Here is a 27,793-nt window from a genome sequence, read left to right as displayed (position 1 = left end):
TTAAATCATCAGAGGAGATAGGTGGATGACTGTTTATAAATATATCGAACGTGCCACACTATCATGAATAAAAATTGATCCATCTGCTTTCTCCCATGATTTAATTAAAAAACAATGATCCGCTTAGTGTACTCGCACAGACGGATTTCGTATTCATTTCACCACCACATTTGATACATTTTCGTGTCTCTGCAATTAACTGATGAGACATGCACCAACGACAGTCCACTTCCCAGCACTTGCTGCCTTAATAACAAAATATTTCTCTCAAAACTCACAAACGTACCGAAAAATAGTAAACAAGACAGCTCTTTTAATTTTGGCGCCAAAATAACATTGCTTTTCTTCTCGTCTCTCATTGGTTATGTCAAAGAATCATCCCATTGGCTAAACGAAACTGACGCGTTGCCGACCTATGAGTAGTTGACTAGCATCGCTGTTAACTGCCGCTGGCCCTGGTCTAGACTTTTGCCTAAACAGGTTGCTGCAATTAGTACACAAGGCTGCCGCCTGCCGCAATAACAACAACTCCGACAGTGGTGGAATGTATCTATACTTTGGTGACGGATACGGGTCATTTCATGCTGTTTCAACTCTGTCAGCTTTCGTCAATCGTAGAGGCTGTCGAGTGGTGGGCTGGCGGTCTCTCGTCACCCCATGACCAGATGATTTCAATGAGTGAAAGATTTCAGCCTGTTGCCGAGGTAAACAATCAAACACACCCCGGATCGAGAAACGACAAGACAGCAATGGCAGCTTGCAGTCTTGCGTTATGTTGTTAAAAGTTAACGTCATAGAGAACTCGAAGATAGGGTACAGCGATCTTCCTTAAAACGGCTGCTGTCCGAAGTACAGGTCATGCGAGACCCATTCCTTTACGCCACGTGCTGATCCCCTGTGACGACGACTAATGCAATACGGCAACGTTCGTTTGTTCGTCAGAAAGGATGACGTGGTGTCATTGCTGTGTCCCGCGCTGTCATTGGGTGTCGGCCAATCTTGCCTCTGCAACGGAAACCGCACCACTTGTTACTGCGGTGCTCCATGGCTCATCGCACGTCCGTATGGATACTTGGTGCACTGCAAACGAGGGCATTTCCCTGTCTCAGCGTACGTAACGTAGCTGTAGGATCCTATACTGCCAATCAAATGATATACACTGTGGATCACCTAAAACTTGCACCGCAAATAGTGCGTAAACTGGAAGTGCTACAGACGTGCGCGTTTCGCACAATGAATTGGCAGTCAGAGACTCGTATTGTTAGCCAGTCAACAGATATAGTGCATTTTTTGAGCAAACACTAACTTTTTTAAATGGAGCAAAGCCCATTGACATTGTAAGGTGTCGGGATATTGGTCACCATACATGACGTGTGCTTCAGTTTTAAGTGTCTTTTATAGTGTTGCAAGACACTGGTTTTGCAACATGGAACAGGTTTTTGTGTGTATATTCCACTTGTTTGAGATTTAATACACGTGGCATCGAAAGTGACGAGAATATCTCGCTTGCTTAAATTTGCATGTTTAAGTTGGGTGGAAACAGAGTGGAACATCACTGGAGGGGAAGCCAGTTTTAGGTAGCCACGCTATGACACAATGGCCAGCAGAGCCACAGCCTGGTCAGGGTCGAGTGCAGGTGACGGGCACAGCAGAGAACGTAGGGAACAACAGTATATAACGTAAGCAGGGGATGATGGAGTGTTAATAAAGGGGGTAACAGACCTGGTTGTTCACTTGAAAGCCAGCCAGTTATTCGACACTGGACTTATTAAGCAATTTGCTGATTGGGAAGCATTGACTACTAGAAATGAAAGAGCGATTGCCATTGGCTGTTCCATCCAGTGTCGAACCCCACTGTAGAAGGAAGGGAAGTTAGGCTGAGGAGATGCGTAACTGAACAGCGCGACAGACACTTTCCTTTGGGACGTCCTCGAGTGTGGTCGGAGCTCATCCCTCTCTGACGTGACGACAGGGAAAGGAGATATATTGGTGTGAACACATTGTTCACCCAGCTCCAAAATTCAGTCGAGAGCTGGCTGAATTTTTTTTTCTTTTTTTTTTTTTTTTTTTTTTTTGTAAATCTCCTGAGCCAATACAGTTAAATTATTCCGAGAACAGCGAGGGCAGAGTAAGACACGGGGCGCCATCCTCGCGCATGTACTTAGCCATTAAAAGCAGTCTGCTGTGAAGATAACGATTATCGCTCGACGAAAACGTAGCTGAGATGGAATCAGCCAGGCTCAGTATAGGATTTTGATAGATTTACGGATCTGACAACACACAGCAGCAGCGAAGGCGACGACACTGTGCAACACAAGGCGAAGAACGAAGCATGCCATTAAATGTTAATGTCACGTCACAATCCAGTTTTTACTCTAGTGATACGAAGCTGAAAGTAGGGAGACCTGTCCTCCTTGTAATATTTCCCGAAATTAAAGTATTTCCATCCTGCACTCGATGGCGACGTTTGGTTAAGGAATAAAATTTGTTAGAGCTGTTCAGCTCGGCATTAGGATAGTCTTCCACAAGAGAATCTTTATCTCAGTTAACATATTTAACTGTCCTGAATTTTGTGATAAAATTGATCTTTTATATATTACGTTACTTGAGAAATTTAATACCAGGATCACCTTTTCTCAATATGCAATACCTGAGATTGCTCTTGTGCGTTGTAATGACCCTACATGTGCAAAAGTGCTCCCAATAAATACAATTACAGGGAAATAGTTGTTGTCTAAGATAGAGGTCCCCTTCCTACCTCATTGGAATATTTTAGAAACATTGATGGCAAGTTATTCTTGTGAAGTGTAAACCCCTGGTGAGTAATAGTGTGTTTCCTTACAGGGCAGGTTCAAACTGTGTTATGCACACTAAGTGGAATCGTGCACACAGTGCAAACATAGCATTCTCTTATTACCGACCAGAGGAGTGCTTAAATAATGGTGACCCTGCCAGGATCATTAATTATTGAATTAATTAGGAAAGCAATGGTTAAGAAAGCACCAGATTTGACAATACAAAATTCATAATTCGAGCTTGTATGTACCAGGAGAAGTATAATTTAAAGTACACTTGTGAACACTAGCAGATTACATTCTATTATCTGGTTTAATATAACTGAATGAAGACAATTTTACGATATTGAACAATTTTATGTAGTTGAGCAGCAGTAATTCTAGTAAAGCTGACGATCTCTCTGCGATCTATAACGGCGTTGTTACGTTGGATTTTGTTCCAACACATATGTTGACTCACACAGCATTACAGGGGGTTGAATATATTGGGGAATTGGACCAAGAGAACAAGCATCAGACAGCATATTCATGCTTTTCAGGAAATGCCTTCGATCTTATGATCGAATGTTGACTACATCCTAGGCAACACAATGTAGACAAGAACAGAGACTATAGGCTAGGACAGAAATGACAAAATCAACATAATGGAGGCAAATCAAGGAGTAGAAAATCTCGACCGTGACGAAAATGAGCCGCAACACTTTGAAAGTAGTGACACGTGAAATACAGCAGGGCAGAATGGTAGGCGAAGATGTTGTGAATTCACCACATACAACGCGGAGTGAAAGTCGTGAAAGTCTTAGAGGTAAACGAAATAATGGCGGTAGTCACAGACAGGCAGAAAATTCCAGCGCCACAGAGCCAGAATCTGATGATGCGCAGAAAAATCCAAAATACGCGTAGTCATATTGATGAAAATTATACAGAATTCGTAAAGAGGCCAAGAAACACGAGAAGAAATCGGATCGCTGATGCTGGAACAGAAGCAGATATGTACGGAGTTCAGTGCGTTGCACTCAGAAACTCAAATGGAGGTAGAAAAAGTCAACCAATGTGTTAATTCATTACCATGGGAAGTTACGAGCAAAATACGCCAGATAGTTAAAGACAGTCACATACAGAAAAGAGTGATAAAAGCCGCGCTGAAGAGGTTTGACAGCCGTACTGGCAAAATAATCGCAAAAAACTAACAACAATCCGTACAAATTCGTACCTAACTCAAGCAAGCAATAGAAACCTGTATGGATAGTGGCAGTGATATTTCAGAATCCATTGTGCCTGTAGACTTGGTGGTATGACAAGAAATGGACGTACTTAAGAAAGTAAAGGAAACTTCAGTGTCTTTAATAAGCAAGCCGAATGCACGTTGCAGAACATAGAACAGTTACAGGAGCGTATGGATAATTTGCAAGAAAACGAGAGTACGGCACAGGAACGTCTACAGAACAAAATGTCGTTAGTACCAGGTGCGCCCATGCCACAAAGCAACCGTGAGACGCCGCAAGAGTGTAGGAAACCGACGCGCACAACACAGAATTTTATGCAAGCGGACGATGTTCAGAAGATGCCGTTTATTACACCATTGCCACAATAGAAGCCAGTACGTGTTATGCTACGACACAGTATTTGAGGCCGTTACAGCAAACATTACGGGACAGGCACAATATGCCACAAGCTACTTCACATTTTGAGACAGGAAATTGCGCGCCACTGCAAAGATTCAACACCCAGCAACAGCACATTTTGTATTTACCACACCAGAATTCGTTACAAATGATGCGGGAAATCAATTTGACAATTATCATTTCCTAACAATAAGCAAATTTCAACATTAGAAAGAAAATGGGAATAATCTACACCCAAGAACAATTATTAATCAGTTTGAAGTAGGTCTTCCGTAACATTGGCAGTTAAGACATAAACTAGATTCATATGTGGACATTTGGAAGGTGCGACTGCTGAAACCATGCTGAGGATAGCGTAGACGCGCAATTCATATGAGGATTTTAAGTCAACACTTCTCACAAGGTATTGGTCTGCAGAGGCGCAACACTGGGTAAAATATGGATTGTTACAGAAGAAATCATTCGAAAGTTCGGGAGAAAAAAGTCCAGTCAAGTTCTTGGATGACATGGAGAAACGGAACCAATGTTTAGATAATAGATACAGCGACGGAGAAGTAATTAGGATGTTCACAATGAAATTGCCACTCTGATATCAAAAATCATTAGTGGGCAGGAGTGGTGAGAGTATACAAGCATTTGAAGGAGTACTTCATGAGTTGGAATTTATTTTCAATGAAGACGATGCAATAAAAAAGATAAGCGTGTGCAACAATAATGGAAACAATAGGCCGAGGAACGGGAATGGATTTAATAATGGGAATGGAAATGGCAATGGTAACAACAATGTGAGTCGATCTTTCAATTTAAATGAAAATTACCAACCATAGCGGAATCTCGGCAACTACAGTCAAGGATCTTTTCAAGTAGGATTTAATAGAAGAAACAAGAATTGGTCAAATGACGGAAACAATAGTAGATCACGAGGTTTACAGCAGCAGAAGCAGAATTTTGGAGGATCAAACAGTTCGAGAGGCACAAAACAAGGAATACAGAAGGCGAACACGAAGATGAGATAGAAATTCGAGGTCCTAATCCCGGAAAGTCAAAGAATTGACTAGAAGACGGAGATGTGGACTTTTCGGATGACTGCCTAATCCTAGCAGAAGACGACTTCGTTACAAAACATATTAATAGAATGACATACAATGGGCAGAAGAGGAAAGAGGGAACACAGTCTCAGTATGAAACTTCACGCAATCAACCGTAACTAGCCAGCTGGTAAAATATTGATTTGAAATCGATGGAGGAAGAGTAGGAGAAGATCCCACAGATATGGGACAGACGCCAGGCAATAATGAAGATGATTCACTTGAATTTGAAGTCAACATATTTGGCGAAGAGCACGACATTAGCGATAAGAAAGGGGAAAACGAAACAGTGGAACCAGTGACTAAGCAAAAGACGGAAGTAAGCGCATATAACACAGGGAACTATGAAGCCAACTCAATTTGTATATCTTGTTTTCATTTTGTGAGAGAAAAAATAATAATTATATGGTGATGTTTAGAGTACAGATTGATATACAGATCAATTTGCAATATGAATGTAAAATGACTCGTTCCACATCATGACGATTTATCGTGCAAAATGATCCATGGAACATGAAACATACTTACTAACTAGCCGTAGTTGACGACTACAACGAAGAATATGAATCAGGCACTCAGGAACCAAGAAAGAAATACGTGTAAGGATGCAGACAATTCTCAAGTGATAGTTCACGCATATGTACATCAGAGTGGACCAAATATGCCAGTGCAACCATAAACTGCGAAGTACATCCGAAAACTAGAAAATCATTACGTAACCATTATGTGAGTCACCTAAAGGAATACTATGGTTAGGTTCAGAAATGTTTGTTACCAGTTTTTCTGAAAAAATGTGTTGTCTGTTAATTTATGATGTTGATGTTCTAGATATTTTTAAATATTAACATATTATGTTATATTTAATAATTTAATATATAATTAATCTTTTGTCTTTGTGCACTTCAAAAGAATCATGCACATAAGGTGTAAGAAATATGAGGATTCCATAAAAATATAAATGCATGTGGGTAGCTGTAAACAGTTATACTCTATTTGGTTAATGTTGCTAAGCTGGAAACTTTCATTAGTTATGAGATGAAGGGAGATATCTGGATGGTGGACCTTAGGGACCACGTCAGTTATTTATGTATCTATTATTGGTGTTTCTGATCGCAGGAAGCGAAGATCACGTCTTTATAATAGGTTTATCTTACGCACTCAGTACGAAGGAACCTGTGAGGTGTTTTAAGGGTCTCCGGAACGCCCTATACTTGCAATGTTAAAATAACGCTTATAAATTAAATCTTTCCTCACAAAGTATTTGAGGTAGGAAGTTGAACTTTTTACAGATTATTTATTGGAATATGGGCTACAACTTAACACAGGGATTTTACAAAATTTTAGTTCAGTTATTAAAGATGATTTTTTTTTCAATTGTAATGAAAATTCACAACATTTTTTTGCAATTTTTTATTTATATATTCAAAAATATACAGTTTTTTGGAAAAAGGCTGTGTTAAATTATCCAGAAGGTACTGTGTAACATTTACTGAAAGTTTAAAACAAATATGTTTGGAAGATCCTTAGAAAACATGTAATTAGTATGAGAAAATAAAAGTTTTGGGAATCGAGCGAAAAAGATTGGATTAACTTTTTAGTGCATTCCAGGTCCATAGGATGGATTATCTTCATCCTCTCCAAACTCCTCCTCCAGCTTCCTCTTTTTCCTCCTCCTGTTTACTCTTGCTTGTATTTCTAGACTCTTTACAGCCCTGTCTGCAGCCCGAAGGCGTTCCTTGTCTAAAGCAAGCATCGCTCGTACCATGTTAGAACCTATCTTCATTCCCATATTTCTAAATACCTTGCACCTTACAATGTTGCCATCATTGAAAGTCGCAACAGCATCATACACACCAAAGTGAAGTGTTTCTATTCCAACAAATACAGTCTTGGGGATTCTCGACCATATAACACTATTTACACTTTCATTGGGGTTTTGAGTTTTTCCGTGAATACACTTTTTCAACAGTTCAGGTGCTGCTAAGTCTCTGAAAATAGGTTTTATCACCTCCATTACTGCATGAGGCAGACTATGCTTATGAGTGTACACTTCACCAGTTAGCAATCCTTTGTTATATTTACACCAACTGTCTTCTTCTTTGGGACACAAGCTATGTTGGGGATTTTCATCGCCTTTATTGTTTACAGTAATAACACATACCTTTGGCTTTCCAACATTTCTCCTTTTCTTAAAAGCCTTCAGAAGATTTCTAATAACTTTACTTTTACTCATTATTATACTTCAACAAAACAGAGACTCAAGAAACAGAATTAATTACGAATATTTTCGAGATAACGACAGAGTAAATAAACATGAAACAATCGACAATCACACCAGCGATATATATTGAACCATCACAGGTTAGCCACAACACATACTTTATCTCACATCACTAAAATGTACCTGATGAACATGGACGTTAATAATAACACCATTTGACAGCAGTTTAACAGCGCCACAGTGGGTCACGCCCATGTAGAACACATTTCAAAAAAAAAAATTAAAAATAGTTGTAGCCTTCGGAATTGAATAAATTATATATCTATTAAAAGGTAATAGTCTGCAGATTCTGAAAACGCAAAAAAGTAAAAATTGAACTTTTCATGATTTTAAGCCTTTCCGGAGCCCCTTAAGAATTTATAGGCGTCAGAGTATGGAACTTAGAGAAGAATTGTTAGTGAGATTTAGAGAAAGGATCATGTCAGACTCAATAGAGGAAAAAGGTATAAAGATCAGAGTTGATGTGTTTATGACACGTTCTTTATAACAAAGGAAAAGATAAGATATGCGTTTCGTAAAGAAAAAGAGATGACGTCGATCAGTTCATTAAACATCCATAAAGTTTCAGGGGAGTTCTTGTTCAGACAATCACACAGAGGGAGGAAGAGACAAAAGTAACAACAAGAAAATTGTAGAAAAGCAAGGGAATCCAAAAATGAATTTTTAGATACAACACTAAAGTACATTGCAAGTTCGGTATGGTAAAGGGATGGTAAATTGCTAACTGCATTGAAAAACTTATACCGACACACTCACAAGCCATCAATATAGTTTCCACTCAGATTATCCACTTTTGATGCTGAGGAAACGGGGGTAATCTTAAAAATAATGTAGCCTGGTTATAAAGTAAAGAAGGCAGATAAATGAGATTAAAGGGGTGTAATGATAAAGGAACTGCCGATGGGAATGACTCGGCAAAACTTCATGGGTTTTTTATGATAGGATACAGACGCTTCTTTTTATAAAGTTGATGAGACTATAAAGATATAGTTAAAACACATATATCCTTTTCTGTGTAACATCACAGAAGGTTGAAACGGAGAAAGTAGAATTTGTAGATGAGCTAATGATTATAATTTGTAAAAACATCGTTGTAACACATCACCAAGATGATGACTTCCTGCCACTGGAAATGGAGATGCACCAAGCATAGTATCAGGGGCGATAAGCAGTTTCCTGGCATGAAGAAGGCCAGCGAGCGAGGGAATAGTGTGTGTGCTATAGGTAACAATGATTTTAGTCAGCGGACCAACCACACTGTTGAATTCTTAACTTCGAGGGCGGAAGAAAGCAGGCGTTTCTGCTGTACTTCCAGCTGACCAATCTGGCAGAGAGAGAAAAAGCTGTTTCGGGCAACAGAAAGCAACACAGGACAATGGATGTGGAAGTTGAAACGAGCAAGGAGACCGATATCCAAGATCGCGCTCATCATTTAAGTCATAGGTAACGAATGAGTGGACAAAGGGGATGGAGGTTGTGTGTTGAGGCTGGCCCAGGCCCAACCACTGGCTGTCTACGAATGCAGTATTAATGCCGCACACTGCTCCATAGCACAACAAACAGACGTGGAATGGGAAACGAGCATCGAAGAAATTTAACATCCATACCATCCTGATAGATTAGGTTCAAAATGGTTCAAATGGCTCTGAGCATTATGGGACAACATCTGAGGTAATCAGTCCCCTAGACTTAGAACTACTTAAACCTAACTAACTTACGGACATCACACACATCCATGCACGAGGCAGGATTCGAACCTTCGACCGTAGCAGCAGCGCGGTTCGAGACTGAAGCGCCTAGAATCGCGCGGCCACAACGGCCTGCGATAGATTAGAACATAATCCTTCTCATACGCCATCCAGAGAAGAGAAGAAGGTAGTCGAGGTAGAAGGAAGAAAGAAGAGCATTGCAGAAGATATGATAAGAGATAAGACTGGTCATAAGATTATCTTCCTACTCCATTGTAGAATGACCAAGAATTTTATAATCACTTTCAATAAAAATGAAATGCTGAATCTCCATTAACATGTCACTGCTACAAACACAATGACCGTCACAGCAAGCAAGAAAGCCCTTCGTTACTGATCAGCAGTTGATGTTAGCCTCATTGATGGGAACAAGTACCTTAATATTGGGAAGAACCAGTCACACTCCTGAGCTAACCAACGCACACTCATACACTCAGAGTCGGCAGACCCAAATAACGTCTCACACTATCTGCAGCTCAACAATGTGTGCCAATTTCTTCATGAAAACTACTTCGACTAAACCGTACAACGTTTTTGCAACGCCACAGAAGGGTTCTGAAGAAAGACAATGTAGTGAGACTGGTCCACAAAAGAATTGAGAACAATTTGTTGTGGCGTAACAAGACAGCCACGCCACTCGGAAGTAGCCGAAAGGCACGCGTTAACTCAGGCAGGCTAGTAGTTAGGTCTGAAACAGGATACGTAATGAATGCTATAAAGAAAAGTACGTAGCTCCTGGAATACTTAACTTTAATCCATCCTTGTGGTACATCGCTCTTGACGATACAAGTGAGACTCTTTAGATACAAGCTATGTAATGCTAATGGCGCCTTGCTAGGTCGTAGCTGAAGGCTATTCTAACTATCTGCTCTGCAAATGAGCGAGGCTTCGTCAGTGTGCATCGCTAGCTACGTCGTCCGTACAACTGGGGCGAGTGCTAGTAAGTCTCTCGAGACCTGCCGTGTGGTGGCGCTCGGTCTGCGATCACTGACAGCGGCGACACGCGGGTCCGACATGTACTAATGGACCGCGGCCGATTTAAAGCTACCACCTAGCAAGTGTGGTGTCTGGCGGTGACACCACATAATTCATGTTAACCAAATGAACTGAAACCCACTCATGGGAAAACATGTGCAAAAACATGTGCAAAAACATTAACCCTCCAACAGGCGCGCCTGTTGTCACACAAGCAGCCGTGCTTTGTAAAATTTACAACGTGGTCATTTGCCAGTAAGAACAAATTTGTCTTAAACAAACTATTTTATTTATTGCAGAAAGCAGTTCATATTCACTCTCTTTAACAATTATAACAAAAGCTTTTGCTCTTTTAGTTCTTTAAATAAGAATTTAGAAAGTTTTTCTGCCATGTATTCAATTTCATAACGCCTTTCACTGACAGTTTGTTTGCCAATTAATTCCGGTAATGTTCACAAAAATGAAAAAGTAGTCAATAGCCATCACCTTGTAATTCTTTAAATGGAGTATCAGGCGTACATTTTAGCTACATCGTCAATTCCGCCTTTTGTAGTGTTGTACTCACTTACGATTTCAGGTATGTGTGTTTCTTCATCCACTGTCGCCATGTCATGCACAGCAGACAAAAGTATGGTAGCACAGTTTTTATAAGGAACAATGAAACTTAGGTCTTATCCTACTGATCCAAACATTGCCCTTGGAATTTATTTTGTTTTGTTTGGGAGAAATTCTGGAGGAATTTCACGTATCTTCTTCGTCATTGTAACAATGCAAGTGATGCTTTTCTGCAGCAAAAATTCACAAAGGAGTTAGCTTGTGTACCAGTTGTTAGTTGTAAGAATTAATGTTAGAATTTTGTCTTGGTACCACATATCTTTTCATGATGTCCTCAAGAGCATTAGATACCCCATATTGTCCTTTGGATGTACGCCGCAATAAACCTCCAGATTACTGCAATAAAATGTTTTTGCATCACACAAAGCAAACATTTTCGTCCCATATTTAGCTTGCTTGCTGGATATATTCTGAATCCGTCTACAGCGGTTTCCGTAGGGGTGAAGAATTTCATCTATCGTGATGAGTTCACGAGGTTGTAAGAACATTGACAGTTATCAGCAAAAGGATCCAATGCTGTACGAATTAAAAGTAACTTATCAGATTTTCTCGTGTCATTCCTCGTTTCGGTATCAACAAACCGTTATAGCTTAAAAAAGACAGAAACCTATAATAACTCACTGCAGCAGTAGCATCCCTGTTCCATGTGCTGCCCAGAGTTCCAGTACATTAGCATGATGGCAATTTCTTCTTCTTCATCTTCAAAAACAAAAAAAATCTCGAACACAGGAATTATTTCGTCCCTTGGTTACTTCTTTTGCGCGAGAATTGGTGTTGTCTCGCAGTTTATTTGTATAAGTATTTCTATAGCTTATGGTTCCATCAATTAAGTCAAGGTCAATTATTTTCAAATAAGCACTAACTTCATCAGTTATACCCATCACCTTTCTCTTCGGATCCGGTGGAATTTGCACAATGTTTTTTTTCTGTAGGTTTCTGATGTTTTAGCACACTCTCTTTTACACCAATGTGAAACTTCGTCTTTTCAGTAAAGAACCCTCGTACATCTGCTGTCTCTTCAGGATCATCACCATCCCAACCTTCAGAATCACTCCCATGGTCCCATTCAGTATTTTCATCACTCAAATCTACTTTACTTTCTTCCAAGTCTGAAAAGTCTAGATAGACTTTATCATCATCTTCTTCGAGCAGTTTGCAAATTTGTTCGTCTGATACATCCTTTGAATTGTAACAAAACAGCAAAGAAATGAAATGAATAATTACATTCAGATGTCGGTTTAAACAAACTAACGTTCAATGTGCATCTATAAAAACTAAATAAAACAACGAGAAAGTGTAGTTAACTTTTTAGTACACTTTCCTCTGAACATTGGCAGCTCGAACAAAGCTTGCAACTGTCACACCAGCAGGTGCGCGTTGTACGTTTTACAGCATTCGACACGTCGTTGCTTAAAATTTTGAAAAAAAACTGAGAAAGCTAACTGAAGCCACTTTAACACTGTCGAGAAAACATCAGCAACGTAATATAAGGCAGCAATGGCACAATGGCTCAAGGTTAAGGTGTCGATTAGGCATAAAAACTGTTGCTGTTGTACTTTTTACAACAGCGCCCCGCTCGATGGTTAAAAAAGTATATGTCATCTTGATAAACCATTTAAATACTTTCTACACACACACACACACACACACACACACACACACACACACAAGTGTTTTGTTGATTTTGTTTATGTGATTACCTATTTAAATGTAAATTTATGAGAACACTATTTGAAGGGAATAAAGTTATTGAATACTCGTTGAAATTTTACAAATTTATGCCGAGTGTATATAAATGTGTATATTATGTTATATTATTAGGTCACAGTACCAATTCAATGTATAACAAATGTACTTGTAAAGTAATTTGTCAGTGTATATAAATTTTAATATTATTAATTACTAGTCACAGTAATAGTCCGATAGGTATATGATATTAAGGAATTTCTATTAATCATTTTAAGGGAACTATATTAACTTTTTCGGGTGTAATGTAAAGCACTGAAAAAGAAAGTAGAAATTTGTATATGTATATGTTTACTTAAATGTAACTCTGTTTAACAGCAATAAATATTTATGAAAGCTAAAAGGAAGTAGAATAATTTCTAGAGTTAGTGGTTGTGAAATAGACTACGTAGTGGGGGAGAGAGGTTTCCTCATCTTCATTTCACTTACATAATCATCCTAATTGGAATTACATCTTTAACTGAAAGAGAGTCAAGCTAATAGAATTCAGCTTTTTCTGTTTCATTTCTAGTTCACTTCTGTTACATAATTATTTTTAAATTTATGGTAAGATCTTATGGGACCAAACTGCTGGCGTCATCAATACCAGTTACATGAAAGTAAAGGTATTGAAATTATGATTGTAGAATGATTTTTTAGAATTTTAACTTTTTAATTGTGAAGTCTTTCAAGGAGTGTATTTTCTAGGACTGTAAAGGTATTTAAATTTATAATTGTAAAGCCAGTCAACGAGTTCATTCTTAGACGCAATGAGATTAAGCATAGAAATGTAGAATCGATCTGGACAATACGTGAGTAAACGGTTGATACCAGATTAAGTTGGTATGCAATTTTGTGCTGTAGTTCATCACAGCTCAACCACTGATCAGCCCAGCACAAAATTGAAGTGAAACGGGGCGGATATGAAATGTGTCGGGATTTTGGACACCTTACATGTCGGGTTTCTCAGTTTCACATGTCGTTTATAGTGTTGCAAAGCACTGGTTTTGCAACATGGGACAAGTTCTTGTGTGTATATTTCACTTGTTTGAGATTTACTACACGTTTCATCGAGAGTGATGAGAATAACTCCCTTAGAAAAATTTGCATGTATAGGTGAGGTAAAAACAGGTTGGAAGCATCACTGGAGGGGAAGCCTGTTTTAGTTAGCCACGCTGTGACACAATGGCCTGCAGAGCCAAAGCCTAGTGCAGGTCAAGCACAGGTGACACCCATGGCAGAGAACTGGGGGAAGAACAGTGTATCACGTGAGCCGCGAGTGAGGACGTAACTTACCACTCTTCTGGTCGATGGAGTACAGAACTGGCTGTTCACTTGAAAACAAGGCAATTCACCATAATATATTTCTTAAGCCATTTGCTGATTGGGCAGCAATGACTACTAGAAATGAAAGAGCGACTGCCATTGGCTGTTCCATCCAGTTTCCAACCCTACTGTAGAGGGAAGGGAAGCTAAGCTGAGTAGACACACAACTACCCAGTGTGACAAGCACTCTCTCTTGAGACTTCATCGAGTGTGGTCGGAAGATATCACTCTCTGACGTGACGACAGGGAAAGGAGATATATTGGTGTGAACACTTTTTTCACCTAGCTCCAAAATTCAGTCAAAAGCTGGCTGAATTCTTTTCGTAAATCTCCTGAGTTCAGAACGAAGACAGCCAATGTAGCTAAGTCCTTGCGAGAACAGTGAGAGCAGAGTACCACACGGCGCCCCCGCCTTGCATGAGTGCTTAGACATTACAAGCAGACTAGACTGAAGTTAACGTTTTTCGCTTCACGAAAACGTAGGACAAGTTTCCTGATATAGAATCAGCCAGGCTCAGTATTGGTTCTCGATAGATTCACAGATCCGACGACACATGGCAGCAGCCAAGCTGATGACTCTCTGTAGCACAAGGTAAAGAATGCAGGACGCCATTTAATGTAAATGTCGTCTCATAAGCCAGTTTTTACGCCAGTATACAAAGCTCAGTAGGAAGACCTGACCGCTTGTCGTATTTTTCGAAATTAATGTATTTGCTTCGGGTGCTCGATGGCCATGTTTGGTTAACATTTGTGAGGAAAGAATAAAATTTGTTAGAGCCAGTGAAATTGCTCAGCTTGACATCAGGATGGTCTTCCACCAGAGAGCCTTTCTCTCAGTTGAAATAATTAACTATCCTGAATTCTTGTGATATTATTGATCTTTTATATTTTGTTATTTTAGAAATTTAGTACGAGGATTCCCTTGTCTGAACAAGCGATGCCTGAGATAGCTCTTGTGCATTGTAATGACCCAACGTGTGCAAGATGGTTCCAATAAATACAATTACAGGGAATAGTTGTTGATTCTGCGATGGAGGTCCCCTTTCCTACCTCATTGGTTTATTTTAGGAACATTGATGGCAGCTATTTTTCTGAAATGTAAACCCTTAGTGAGTGATGGCATGATTTCTTAAAGGGCGGGATCAAACTGCGTTATGAGCGCTAAGTGGAATAGTGCACACAATGCAAACATATCACTCACTTATTACCAACTAGAGGCGTGTTTAGAACGTCAAACTGAAGGTAGGATAAATTGAAATGTGAGTGATGTTAGTGATGTTAGTTGCAGTAGTTCAGCGCGAGTTGCTTACGACTCTCGAATTGTGAAAATTTCCCTCACCGACACTTGTTTGTGCCTTCCAGCCTTCATAGTTGCGGTTATGTTTCATTACAGTGAGCTTAGATGTTCAATGACTGCATTGCTACTTGATAGTTAGTGTGTTACATTCTGAGCAGTGGATGATGGAATTTACTACTGCAGAAAAAGATCACCTGCTCATGCTGTATGGAGAATGTAGGAAGAATTCAGTTCGTTCTTGTACGGTGTTTATGGCAAGATATCCCAATAGAAACCAACCATCTCTCCAGTTATTTATCAATCTCTTCAGCCGGTTAAGTGAATGTGGTAGCATAACACCTATGTAACATAACAGAAGGAATCAACCGATACAGTTTATCCTCACGTTAGCTCCCACGCAATCACACGAGGAAGTGGCGTAAGCTAGGCAAGTGTCCTACACATTCTCCATTGATGTAGATTCCACCCATATCACATCTCTGTCATTCAAGAGCTACATGAAATCCACTTTGAGAATCGTCTTAACTTCTGCACATGGGCGTTAACACAGGCTACAACAGATGTATCATGTATCGTGTTTAGTAATGATGCGACATTTATCAATCATGGCCAGGTAACCTGCCTACATATATGCAATTGGTGTATTGGTAATCCCAGTTGGTTTCGTCAGGTAGAACATCAGCATTCCTGAACTGTAAACGTGTGGTGTGGGATGGTGAACCATCAGCTCACAGACCCGTCTTTCACAGATAAAACACTAAATGTGCACAAGTATCGCAGCCTCCTAACATGATGCTAGAAGATGTTCCTCTGTAGACTAGTAGAAATCTGTTGTAGCAACATGATTGCTGTCCGGCCCATAGTGCAAGAAGTGCTACAGCATGTCTTTAGGAAATGTTTCCACTCGTTGGACTGAACGCAGAGGACCTGTACCTTGGAGGGCTTTTCCTTGCATTTCACGCCTGTACACTTTTTCTGAGGGGAAAGATGAAAGACTGTCTCCAAGGAGATACCTACTACATTCGATGATATGTACCGACGTGTAACTAAAGCCTGCTCGTACGTCTCCGCCAAAATGCTAGCATGTGTGCAGCAGGAGTTTCATACCAAAGTGGAAGCATGTATTGCCACTATCGGCGGTCATTTTGGACACAACCTGTGATAGTCAGTTGTCTAGTTACTGGCCACAGTCTACACAACTACTGTATGCACCTGTCTTGTTCTTTAGTGTGTGCTACCTCAGGTATTGTACAAGTATATGTGATGGAACTTTTCTAAATACGGTGTTTCGTAAACGACTCGCACTAGAATTCTGCAACAAGCACTGCTTTCTAATGTACTTTTAGTTCGTTAATATCAGTTCGTATTGTCACATTTAAAAAAGTGTACGTTTGCTCAAAAAATTAACTTTCTAGAATCTGTTGATTAACAATACGAGCCCTGACTACCAATCCATTCTGTGAAAACCGTACATCAATAGCATTTTCCATTTTCTCAATATTTGGGGTGCAAGTTTTAGTTGATTAACTCTGTATATCTCCAACGTGACGTTAGTCGGTTGCGACCCTTGGGATGCTGCATAGAGTTGCGTGTGGCCCTCTTGAACCCATCCATTCCCGATTCGTATGACTGTTCTGGAAGTTCGCCCAACGCCAACCAAACATCGCGGAACGGTAAAACGTGGTCTTGATAGGCCAATATCCCTGCTACTGACACATGCTGGGGAACTGAAAATGTTGTGAATCGCTCACAGCCGACGACTTCTGATGTACACCAAACGATTAAATAAAGCTTCTTTTCGTCCAAATAACAAAGATTTTTCGAAATTCACTTAGAAAATTAGAGTTACTTGAAAACAGTTTTAGTGCTTGAAGGAATTAAGTAATTAAATTAAATTAAATCATACCTAATTTAAATAAAAAACAAGTTCGTGAAAGAAAATTTAATACATAGATACTATCTGTTTGCTACTATTGGTGTGACGAAAGTAACAATGTTAAGATATGCAAGAACTTTGAATTACTTCTGGCTTGATGACATTTTTCGAGTAGAATATCATACAAAATAGTAATAACCAAAGAAGAAAAATTTTGTTGGTGGTATCTAACTACAGAAATATTTCATAGCATAATACTTGGGAAAAGGTATTAAGAATATTGTTTTATAATGAAACAGTAAGAAGAAACGTCGCTAAACGTTCCAACGCTGAATTAGTGTTCAATTATCTTCCTGGTTTAATGGCTGGTATTAATTTGCAGTCTAAGGAAAATCTATACGACTGTGTGTTATAATACATCGCTAGTAAAGGTACGTTCGTAAGTGGTAGGTCTGTTCAGTTTTCATTACCTTTTAGTGATAGGTTTTTATAGAAATTTATGTTTAGTTAGAAAAATATCTGCATACGTTTCGTGAGATTCACGAAAGGCAAAGATATAACAGTAGTTGAATTGAGCAGTAAGATTCTGCTCGCTATTACAGTTTGATTCAAAGAAAAAAATCAATATGAATAATATTAAATTTTAATCGGTTATTATTCTAAATATATCACGTGAGGCAAGATCTTGATAGTAACAAACAGAGATTATTCAGAGATAATTCTATTGAGTACAGCTACTTGATAATATGTATACAGTATATTGTGTCCTATTACATCTATACAGACTGCTTACCGCTTCACATTGTTTTGCAAGAAAAGAAAAAGATTTGATAGCATTACAACATTCAGTAACACATTTAATTTTAACGAAAGTTTCTTACTCGTTATTTGAATGTACAACTACATGTATGGAACTTACTGACGACACCTGGCGCTAATGGTCAATGGGCAGTTCAGATCCGATAATACGTACAGGTAATCGAAGTAAAAATTAAATTTACGATCAGGGGAAATTTAGACATTTGTTGTTTCTTCACTTAGGCATGCACATCTTAAGCATTGTTTTCGATTCAGGTGCTGAATCATCATTCGCTACTAGAATATACTTATTGTGGAACAGTACAAGAAGTGCTGGCTGCTGTGATGGTTGTATAATTAGCCATACAAGAAGTGGTGATCTACATCGACATCTACATATATACTCCGAAGCCACTGTATGGTGCTTGGTGGAGGGTGATTACGTAATTAAATCCTCACTCACCAGTGCATAAAATAGTCATCGTTGAAGACAATTACATAGCTATTCTTCCGTCACAGTGCAAGAAATGGTGACAGTGAGTTTCCAGGTAACGTTTAAAAAAAGTGTGTCCTGAAGCTGGAATTGTGCATTCTAAATAGAGTGTATTCAGGGCAGTTAATGAGTTAATAGTTTCCTACAAACTGTTAAGATTTTTGTATAACGGAAATACCATGAGATACATTATCACCAAAAGCTTTTTACCCACAAATTTTAGTTTCATGTGCCAAAACTTTTTACGTTTAGTTACATTTATTCTGGAAAAGAGTTTCATCTCAGTAGTAAAACGTTAACCATTGGCGACTAGAGTGACAAATTTTAACACTGGGAATTTTAGTTCTATAGTGTCTGGTGAGAGTGTAAGTTATTGATGACTACACAAAATCAAAATTAAATACCTTTTGGCTTTTTAGGGTGCAGTTACTATTGTTGAGAATATTTTCTTTTCAGTGTTTCCTTCTCGCAATCCTGGTGCAATCTATGGTGTTCTTGAACGCACTGTAATACAAGTTACTGTTGCATTTACTCATTTGTAGTCAATAGTCCACGAAGATCTTGCATTAATTCACATAGCTTATAGCAGATTCATTAACATCTTTTATCTACTTAACTATTCTTTTATCATCTAAATATGAAGAAGTGCTCGTCCATGTTGTGGGGCCTTTTGAATAAAACTAATATCCGTAACTTTCAGGCAAGGCAACAGATCTCTGCACTTGTTTCACACCAAGCCGGCTAACGTTTTATCTGAAATCGAGATGAGAGTGAAAGAGGGGTTGAATTAAAGAATTCAAACAGATAATAAATGGTAATCAGAATTGTATTATACCTACCACGTTAGGGTACATGTAGTTCCCCAAAAATAAAGAAGTGCATTTATTTTCCATTTCTAGGTACTTTCTCTCCAAATATGGTATGATTCTTATTTTGGTTTGTACGTCTACTTCACCACCGAAATCGATAAGAGAGACAACTGTTGTGATAAATACGACCAATGTTAACTACATTTCTTTATAGCGGTTTTGAAACTGTGGAATCTGTCCTCTCACACGATTACAGATCTTGTAAGACGCAGGCATCCAGCTGAGGAGCTTTTACAGATCCACAACACTGAAGCCACAGTCTGATGTAATGTCAGGAAAATAGAGACATCTGTCAGTATATTTCTACTTTACATAGATAGCTCACGTTCTGCTCTTAGCAGAAACATTTTTAAGCAATAAATTTATCTTGCTATCCATCCTGCTTAACGATTGCTCGAGGAAAGTGGTTTTTCAAAGTACCCTTCCCCCCCCCCAAATATAATAGGCACAACTCTACAAGTTGACAGTAATCATCCCTCAGTTTTGGTTTATCTAATTCAGTTTCCTATCACCTCCTCAATTTAAGCCTGATTAAAAAATAAATATTCAATCAGTTTGTTGGTGGGAAAATTAGTGTCATCGATACTGTTCCAGTTTCCCTCAAATGCTTCAAAACTGGAATGTCACGAATGCTTGCTACACCTAGTATTGTATATTCATGTACACTTTAAGTTAAGTCCATATATGTGATGGGAGCACTGTAAATAAGGCAGTTCCCTGCCCAAACTGAATTGAGGTAAGATGCACCGCTCATAAAGACTGCCAGTAAATACGCTGCAAAGAATTTTTACATTGTGTTCAATTCCCTAATACGTTAATATTTTCCACACAACGTCTACGTCCTCTTTGCCTGAAGTAGTCTGTAATTTTGTAACGCTAATACGCTCTTCAGTATCCCCAACTGTAACGATTATTGGAAATCGTTCTTCTTTTGAGTCACTGGCATTTAATTCTGGCAACAGTGTACAATCCTAGTCAACAATACAAAATGCAGAGACATCATTCTTGAACACTGCTTTTGTTGTTTCAGACTGTTGTGTTCTCTTCCTCCGTCTTTTCCATGAGAAGAAGATTTATTAACACATAGCTCTTCAGTTCTGTGACCAAGTGTCACCTGAAGAGTATGTACAGAACTTCTTATACTGATCATGCATCTATCTATGCCAGCCGCTAACCTTTCAGCAATTTAATCTTTGGTAGCTCACCTCGCAGCATTCTTCAATGAATTACTCATAGAAGTACCTTCTAAAAACTCACGGTAAACAATGCCAGTTTCATTTGAATTGAAAATGACTGATCTGATTCTTCAAATGATGAAGAAGTAATTGCCGCAAAAGATGTAGAAATAGATGTGCAGTTTTGTTTCACTTGCCTATTCTCTTCTTTCAGTTTTCTGTGCATCGACCTATATCATCAAGTATTCGATTTACTCCTGTAAGGCAGCCCTGACGCCCTGGCTCTGCCTGTCGAAGTGGAAACATTGTGTCTCCTTCCAAGCTGATCGTTCGTTGAGCTCTGGCCTCTTTGACATCCAGTACACTGTTCAAATTATTTATGAAGTTCATAGTGCTCAAATACATCTTGACACTCATCTTTTTTTATAATTTTCTCCACTCTGAATGCAAAGTTCTAAGTTTTACCAGTTAACGGTGAGCAGCACTTGTCAGAGCTCTTGCTTTCTCACAAATCATATTGCATTTGTGTAACACAAGATTAGCACTCTCACTAAAGGTTAATTTTGCTTTCAGTATGTTATAAAACTTCCATCGCGTCTTTCTGATGGCAATGCCCATTTATTTTGTATTTTATTTCTCCTACTAAAAATCCTTGGCGTTGAGTAGCTGATGTGACAGCTTAGACAGCAACTGTAAAATACATTCTACACGATCAGTAACAAACAACTGACTGCACTGCACATGCACTGACAGGTAAGATGAAGTGGTGTCAGCAAGACATTTGCTAACAATTCGAAAGATGCTGTTGTTCATAAGCAAAATGCTAGTAAAATTAGTACTAAAGCTGAAGTGGGGTACCGAAACAGCAGTTATACAGTCGTGGCCAGAAACATTCTGAAAGGATAGGTTGTGCTGGCAAATAATTGTTAAGAAAATATTCGATACGTTCTCCCGTTTCCGAGTTAATTAGCACTGAAGTTAACTAATCAGACAGCTGAGGGCGCAAATGCAAGCTGGCGACCAGATACGGTTACTGCGAGTCGTTCTCGTAGCGTAGATGATAGCGTACGAGACTGGTCAGCCTTTGGATCCCATTCGATTCTTACTACCTCACTACATCCGATATTTGTATGGTTTTCTTGTTCGGTCTGAGGAAGCCAAACGAAGAACACGTTTGACGACACCGTCTCTGGCAAGCCGCTTGAATTCACGTGAACATCTAGCTGACTGGCTAACTTGAACGCTTATTAAATCAGAAAATGCGCCAAGTATAGAATTTTTTTTTTCGTAACGGTTATTTCCCAGCACAATGTGCTCTGATCTCTCTTATAAGCTTTCCAGACTGTTTCTTAATTCACTGTAGATGGCTAGGACCGTAGTATAAGCACAGTTATAAAGTACGCTACTGGTCACTGCTGGTTATAAGACGAAGTGGCCTTCCTGAGCGAGATGACCCACGAGGGACAGTCCATACACATCCGTCATCAACGGAATCGGTGCAGGCAAGATTACAATTAAGAGGAGACAGAACGAGATGAAACCAGGAAGTAATGAAAGACTTACACTTTTTACGTACTGTGTTAAGATATAACTGGTGCAAGAATTTGTGGGAAGGTGAAAGAGGACAAATATGTTGCGGTTACTAATTTTAAGGACTGCGAAAGGATATTAGTCTGTAGTATTCATTGGATGAGATTGATTTTGAATTGTTGGTTGGTCAGATAAATAATGGGTTGAGGATATTTTAGACTGTGAATATAAGTAATAGATATGTATCACATATAAAGTGATGTAACAAAGCTTTTGCCCCAGTTATTAGATGGATAAAAAGATATATAAATGTAGTAGGATCATTTGAGGAAAATATTTAAAGAGGGTTAGGAACGTATAAAGATGCAGACAACTGCAGTGAGACAGAAGGTGAAAGAGTACAAATATGTAGCAACCGAGCTGAGGGGGATGAAGCACGAATGTTTATTATCGGGACATCTTACATGTTAGTGCTAACTTAATAGAAGAGAGAGGCGGGTGAATAATGTATCATGGTATGTGAAAGGGATAGCAATGAAGTTGTTCTGTGAAGGAGAGTTGTGGAAAATAGAAATTTTGAAGACAAGCCTATAGTTAAGATTGACAGACAATTACTTATCCAGAGCTTCAAATTATGTTATTATACGTTATCTGTCTTGAGCTGACTGCAATGTAATTAAAAATCATTACACCAGACGCGTTCCGCTTTTAATTACAAATCATCTTCTATGGCATTCTGTAAATTGGATACATACGTTTGTACATTCATTTCTTGATTTTTTTAGGTTAAAAACAGCGTTTTCTTTATGAATTTAGTCTGTAAACTACTTATGGTGTACGGACTAACTTCATAAAGAAAACGCTGTTTTTAACCTAAAAGAATCAAAATATAAATGTACAAACGTATGTTTCTAATTTACAGAATGCCACAGAAGATGCTTTGTAAATAAAAGCGAAACGTGTCTGGTGTAGTTCTTTTTAATTACTTTGCAGTCAGCTCAAGACAGATAACTTATAATAACAGATATTAACAGCTGCTGCGGAAGATAGCCGTACAAACAAACGTATTAGAAGATTATGCTTGTATTAGAGGTAGTCTTAAAGGTTAGAGAGGTAGCACACACATTATCCTATCTTTACGCAGGCCCCTTTGTAATGCAGTCTGATCCGCATCTTGCCGCAGTCATGTTAAAAGAAGTGTGTCAGATACTATGATAGGGAAGATCCATTTTTAGCAGTTGGGAAACTATATAACTGTTAGATTGCAGTCTCAGTCCATGGGTGAAGATGTCGAAAGTGGAACTAAGCATGAAAGGATAAATACCACACTAAATTTGATTGATACCCGAAGAAATGTCTACATAGATGTAACCAATATTGAGTCTTGTAATCTTAATTATGGTGATATAGATAAGAAACAGGAACATAACGAATCACGTTAAGGACTGTGTGAATAACGTTTTAGTAGAAGGCACGTATTTTACGTAGAGAGAGCAAGAAATAACTTTGAGAAGAGATTAGTAGGCTTTACAAAATATAATTACTGTGTGGCAAGAGCAACGGCTGAATCCATTAAGCTAATTGTGGTGTTTAGAATAAAGAGACGAATAGTCAATGAATTTGAGACAGAGGGAAGGAAGCCAAGGGCCTACGTAAAACATTATATTTTATTATGGTTCAAAAACTGATGGCTGATCTAACATAAGTGATTGAGCTCACGGATGGATAATTGAAGTGTTCACTCAAATAAAGTTCAGTTTTTTTTAATTTTAGAAAAAAATTGACAGAGTTAGATTTTTTCATTAGATAATTCCGAACTTTAATTCATTCATATGGTTTAAGTTTCACAAAACTGTGCTGTGAGAAAAGTGAGAAGATGATTATAAAGATATAATTAAAGAAAGTTCTGGTTTGATGGCAGCGTCACCAAATCGTTAGAGTGGCTGTAATATGGGGAAGGATGTACTAAAACTAACTTAGAACAGACTAAGTTATTTTGCAGCAAAACTTGTATTGAATAACAGAAGGTAAAGAAATTCAAAAGTTACTTGATTTTTAAAGAGTTACGGAGAAAAATGGTCTCAGCTGCTCATAACATTTCCGTTGTCGTCATGACAATTTTGTTGTCTTGAACTATTGGTGCAGTAACTGAATTTAAGGTGACTTGGGTTAAAAATTCATCTTCAATTGTTGTAATTTTGTTCATATATATTTCTTCCAAAATTCTGTAGAGTACTTATAAAGAAGTTATGAAACGTATCGTTGCTATGAGTGGGAAAGATAATACTTACATCAGTGGCGGAGAGCAGAAGCAATTAGTGTGGCTAAGATCTTCCAGTAACAGCAGCCAGAATCAACTGCCATCTCAAACAGTGACTTAAATGCTAAAACAAATAGTATCGCTACACATTTGCTTATGCAAGTTGTTTATCGTGGGACCTACAGTTAGCTATCCCAATGAAGCTGTACTGGACTATCTAGATAACCATCGGGAGTTATCATGGAGGGGGCTTAATGGACTTTCCAGTACACACTGGTGCATTATCAGTATAGATGAGTTGCTGACATTTGCAATAAGCTGCAGTATGGATAGTTGCAGCGGAGCACTGAAACTTGGAGTGGTAGTACAGTTGGAATATTTAAAGTACAGAGAGATAACCGATTGGTTAAAGTCTGCGAGATTCCATCAGTGAAATACTGTATAGCGGTAACCTTGTTAGTCACTGAATCGATTGCTAGGGAATGCTGGTAATGTAATGTTAAACAGTGGTCTTCATTAGTTTATTGTGGTAGAAATATTTCACAGTGGGGCCTGTAGTGAGACCAAGCACTTACATTATTGACAAATGATTGGATTTAGGATCAAAGCCTGATCTGGATTGTTGCGTATTTTCTAGCTAGTGTTCATGTTTAGCAACATCAGAAGTAAATGAATAGTGCTGTAATTTCGTTTATGTGGTTAAGGCAGTCTGAGAGAATCATGCATTGGGTGTGTTACTTGGAGAATTTGTTCACACAAAGAGTATAATGTTGTGTGCCTTTGTTATAGAGCATCCATTTGTGCTTGCGTTGAGAGATAGCGATTCACTCTGCTACGCACTTTCTTTAACAGGCACTTGGGAATTTGACTATCGATAAACTGCCAGAATATTTTCCATAATACTGATGAGCAACACGCTGGAACCACTTATGCAATCACGTCACAGTATTAACATCACTTTCACTTTTTCCGTGGCGAGTCACCATTAAATTAGCAAAAGACTGTCGGACGGGATTCATCAAAACGTTGAGAGGATTAAATTTTGCTTGGGTTCTATATCTTAAGAATCCGAAGAGATCGTAGCACGGAGGATTTCTGTTTGCATTTTTGCTTATGGATGCTCAATCGCTGTAATGGGTGATACAGAATTGTTGACACTTGATCACTGTCCTCGACTTCTGACGTACATGAAAGAACAATGTTAATCTTCAGTATGTCAAAAGAGAAAAGAGTTCCAGAATCTTATTTAATGAAATTTAAACTATTCCCCACTGCAATTTGTGTTTTTAAACAGGCCATTTCTGCCAAGTGCACAGTTAGAGGTGGCGGACATGGAATACTCGACAGCTCTAGCACAAAGTCAGAAACCAAGATGATGGAACAAAGGTAAGTAACTTACCCGTTGAGACCTGTATGGGTATTTTGAGCAAGCAGATACTTTGATGTAAGTGTGGAATTCCATACTGTTGGTCCTAAGTTAAAAATTTTCCCGCGAACAACAGTTGTCACCCTAAGTTCAAAATAGCCAACACAGCGGTGATACAGCATCACTTTATGTCACTTCAAAAATCAGCTGCCCACATATTCCACATCTTTAAACGGTCTGCCCCCCCCCCCCAATCGTCCGCCCCCCCCCCTCCCTGCCACTCCTCCTCAGAGATAACAGTTAAATATTACCCTTCCACACCACTTGCTATACGTTCAAAATGTAGAGGTGATCCACCTATCTCAAGTTCAAAATGATGGTAATTCAGCTGGTATCATAACTGTATAGCACTTCCATTTATTTTAAAATTCCAGAATGAAATTTTCACTCTGCAGTGGAGTGTGTGTTGACATGAAACTTCCTGGTAGATTAAAACTGTGTGTCGGATCGAGACTCGAACACTGAACCTTTGCCTTTCACAGGCAAGTGCTCAACCAACTGAGTTACCCAAGCGAGACTCAAGACCCCTCCTCACAGCTTCAGTTCTGCCAGTGCCTCGTCTCCTACCTTCCAAACTTCACAGAAGCTCTCCTGCGAACCTTGCAGAACCAGCACTCCTAGAAGAAAGGACATTGAGGAGACATGGCGTAGCCACAGCCTGGTGGATGTTTCCAGAATGAGATTTTCACTCTAAAGATGAGTGTGCGCTGATATGAAGCTGTGCCTGGATAGCTCAGTTGGTAGAGCACTGGTCCTCGAAAGGCAAAGGTCCCGAGTTCGAGTCTCGGTGAGGCACACAGTTTTAATCCGCCAGGAATTTTCATATCAGCGAACACTAGGATGCAGAGTGAAAATCTCATTCTGGAAACATCCCCCAAGCTGTGGCTAAGCCATATCTCAGCAATGTCCTTTCTTCCAGGAGTGCTAGTTCTGCAAGGTTCGCAGAAGAGCTTCTGTGTAGTCTGGAAGGTAGGAAACGAGGTACTGGCAGAATTGAAGCTTTGAGGAGGGCTTGTAAGTCGTGCTTGGGTAGCTCAGTTGGTAGAGCACTTGCCCGTGAAAGGCGAAGGTCCCGAGTTCGAGTCTCGGTCCGGCACACAGTTTTAATCTACCAGGAAGTTTCAATTTTAAAATTGTTTGAAATACTGACGTAGCGTGTGTGATTTTGGAACTCTTGTCTCTGTCATGTGTAGTGAGCAACGGAATAGGAGAGGTATGTACTTGCATCTTTATTTAAACAACGGGGCCACAACACTGCTCGGCACTGAACGGCGATCAAGTCACAGGGGCTCCATTCGAGTCCCGCCACACGACGCTGCGCTTTGCCGGGTCGTGCACCGCGCCGGAGGCATCTCTCATACCGGCTGACCACATCAACTCCAGCCTCACTATCTCTATCTCACCGCAAGATATCGCGTCTCACCATCTCAGCTACAGCTGTCTACTACATGCTCCGTATCTTAACAGCACGGCAGTGCATCACACAGGATTGCAGGCAGAAGTTCGTCAGCATCATGTTCCTCTATACGGAATGGATATACTGACACGGCCCACAGCCAGCTATATTAATTCATGCTTAAGAATCGTAGAACACACCATTTCTTCTTTACAATTGTTACAAGCTGCACGCAGAGCTCTGCACTCAAGTGTCTAGCCGCATTCACCTACAACAGTAACGTAGCAAAGTATTTATCTTAGATATTTTGGGACATGTAGTATATTCCACTAGAGAACGACATTGTGGCTATAATCATCAGGTGGAAGGGATATGAATGCCATACCTTCAGACAGCAACCAGAGGCTTGTCGTAAAACAATGGCTGAAATCAATGAACATTAAGCAAATGGTAGTGATGACACTAAATTTTGCGTCGAAAACAGCGAATACACTG

General features: G+C 39.2%; 1 protein-coding gene and 1 non-coding gene across 2 annotated transcripts in view; one reads left to right on the top strand and one right to left on the bottom strand.

The window, feature by feature from the left end:
- Positions 1 to 27,793, bottom strand: part of LOC126199441 (uncharacterized) — a 195,257-nt gene that overhangs the window by 89,467 nt on the left and 77,997 nt on the right. The window lies entirely within an intron of this gene.
- Trnas-cga (transfer RNA serine (anticodon CGA)) lies at positions 26,625 to 26,697 on the top strand. Its single transcript has one exon. It is a non-coding gene; the product is annotated as a tRNA-Ser (tRNA).

This window comes from Schistocerca nitens, chromosome 8 (genome assembly GCF_023898315.1).
Source record: "Schistocerca nitens isolate TAMUIC-IGC-003100 chromosome 8, iqSchNite1.1, whole genome shotgun sequence".
NCBI classification, from domain to species: domain Eukaryota; kingdom Metazoa; phylum Arthropoda; class Insecta; order Orthoptera; family Acrididae; genus Schistocerca; species Schistocerca nitens.
Note: the sequence above shows the minus strand (reverse complement) of the source record. Positions and strands in the feature narration are given on the sequence as shown.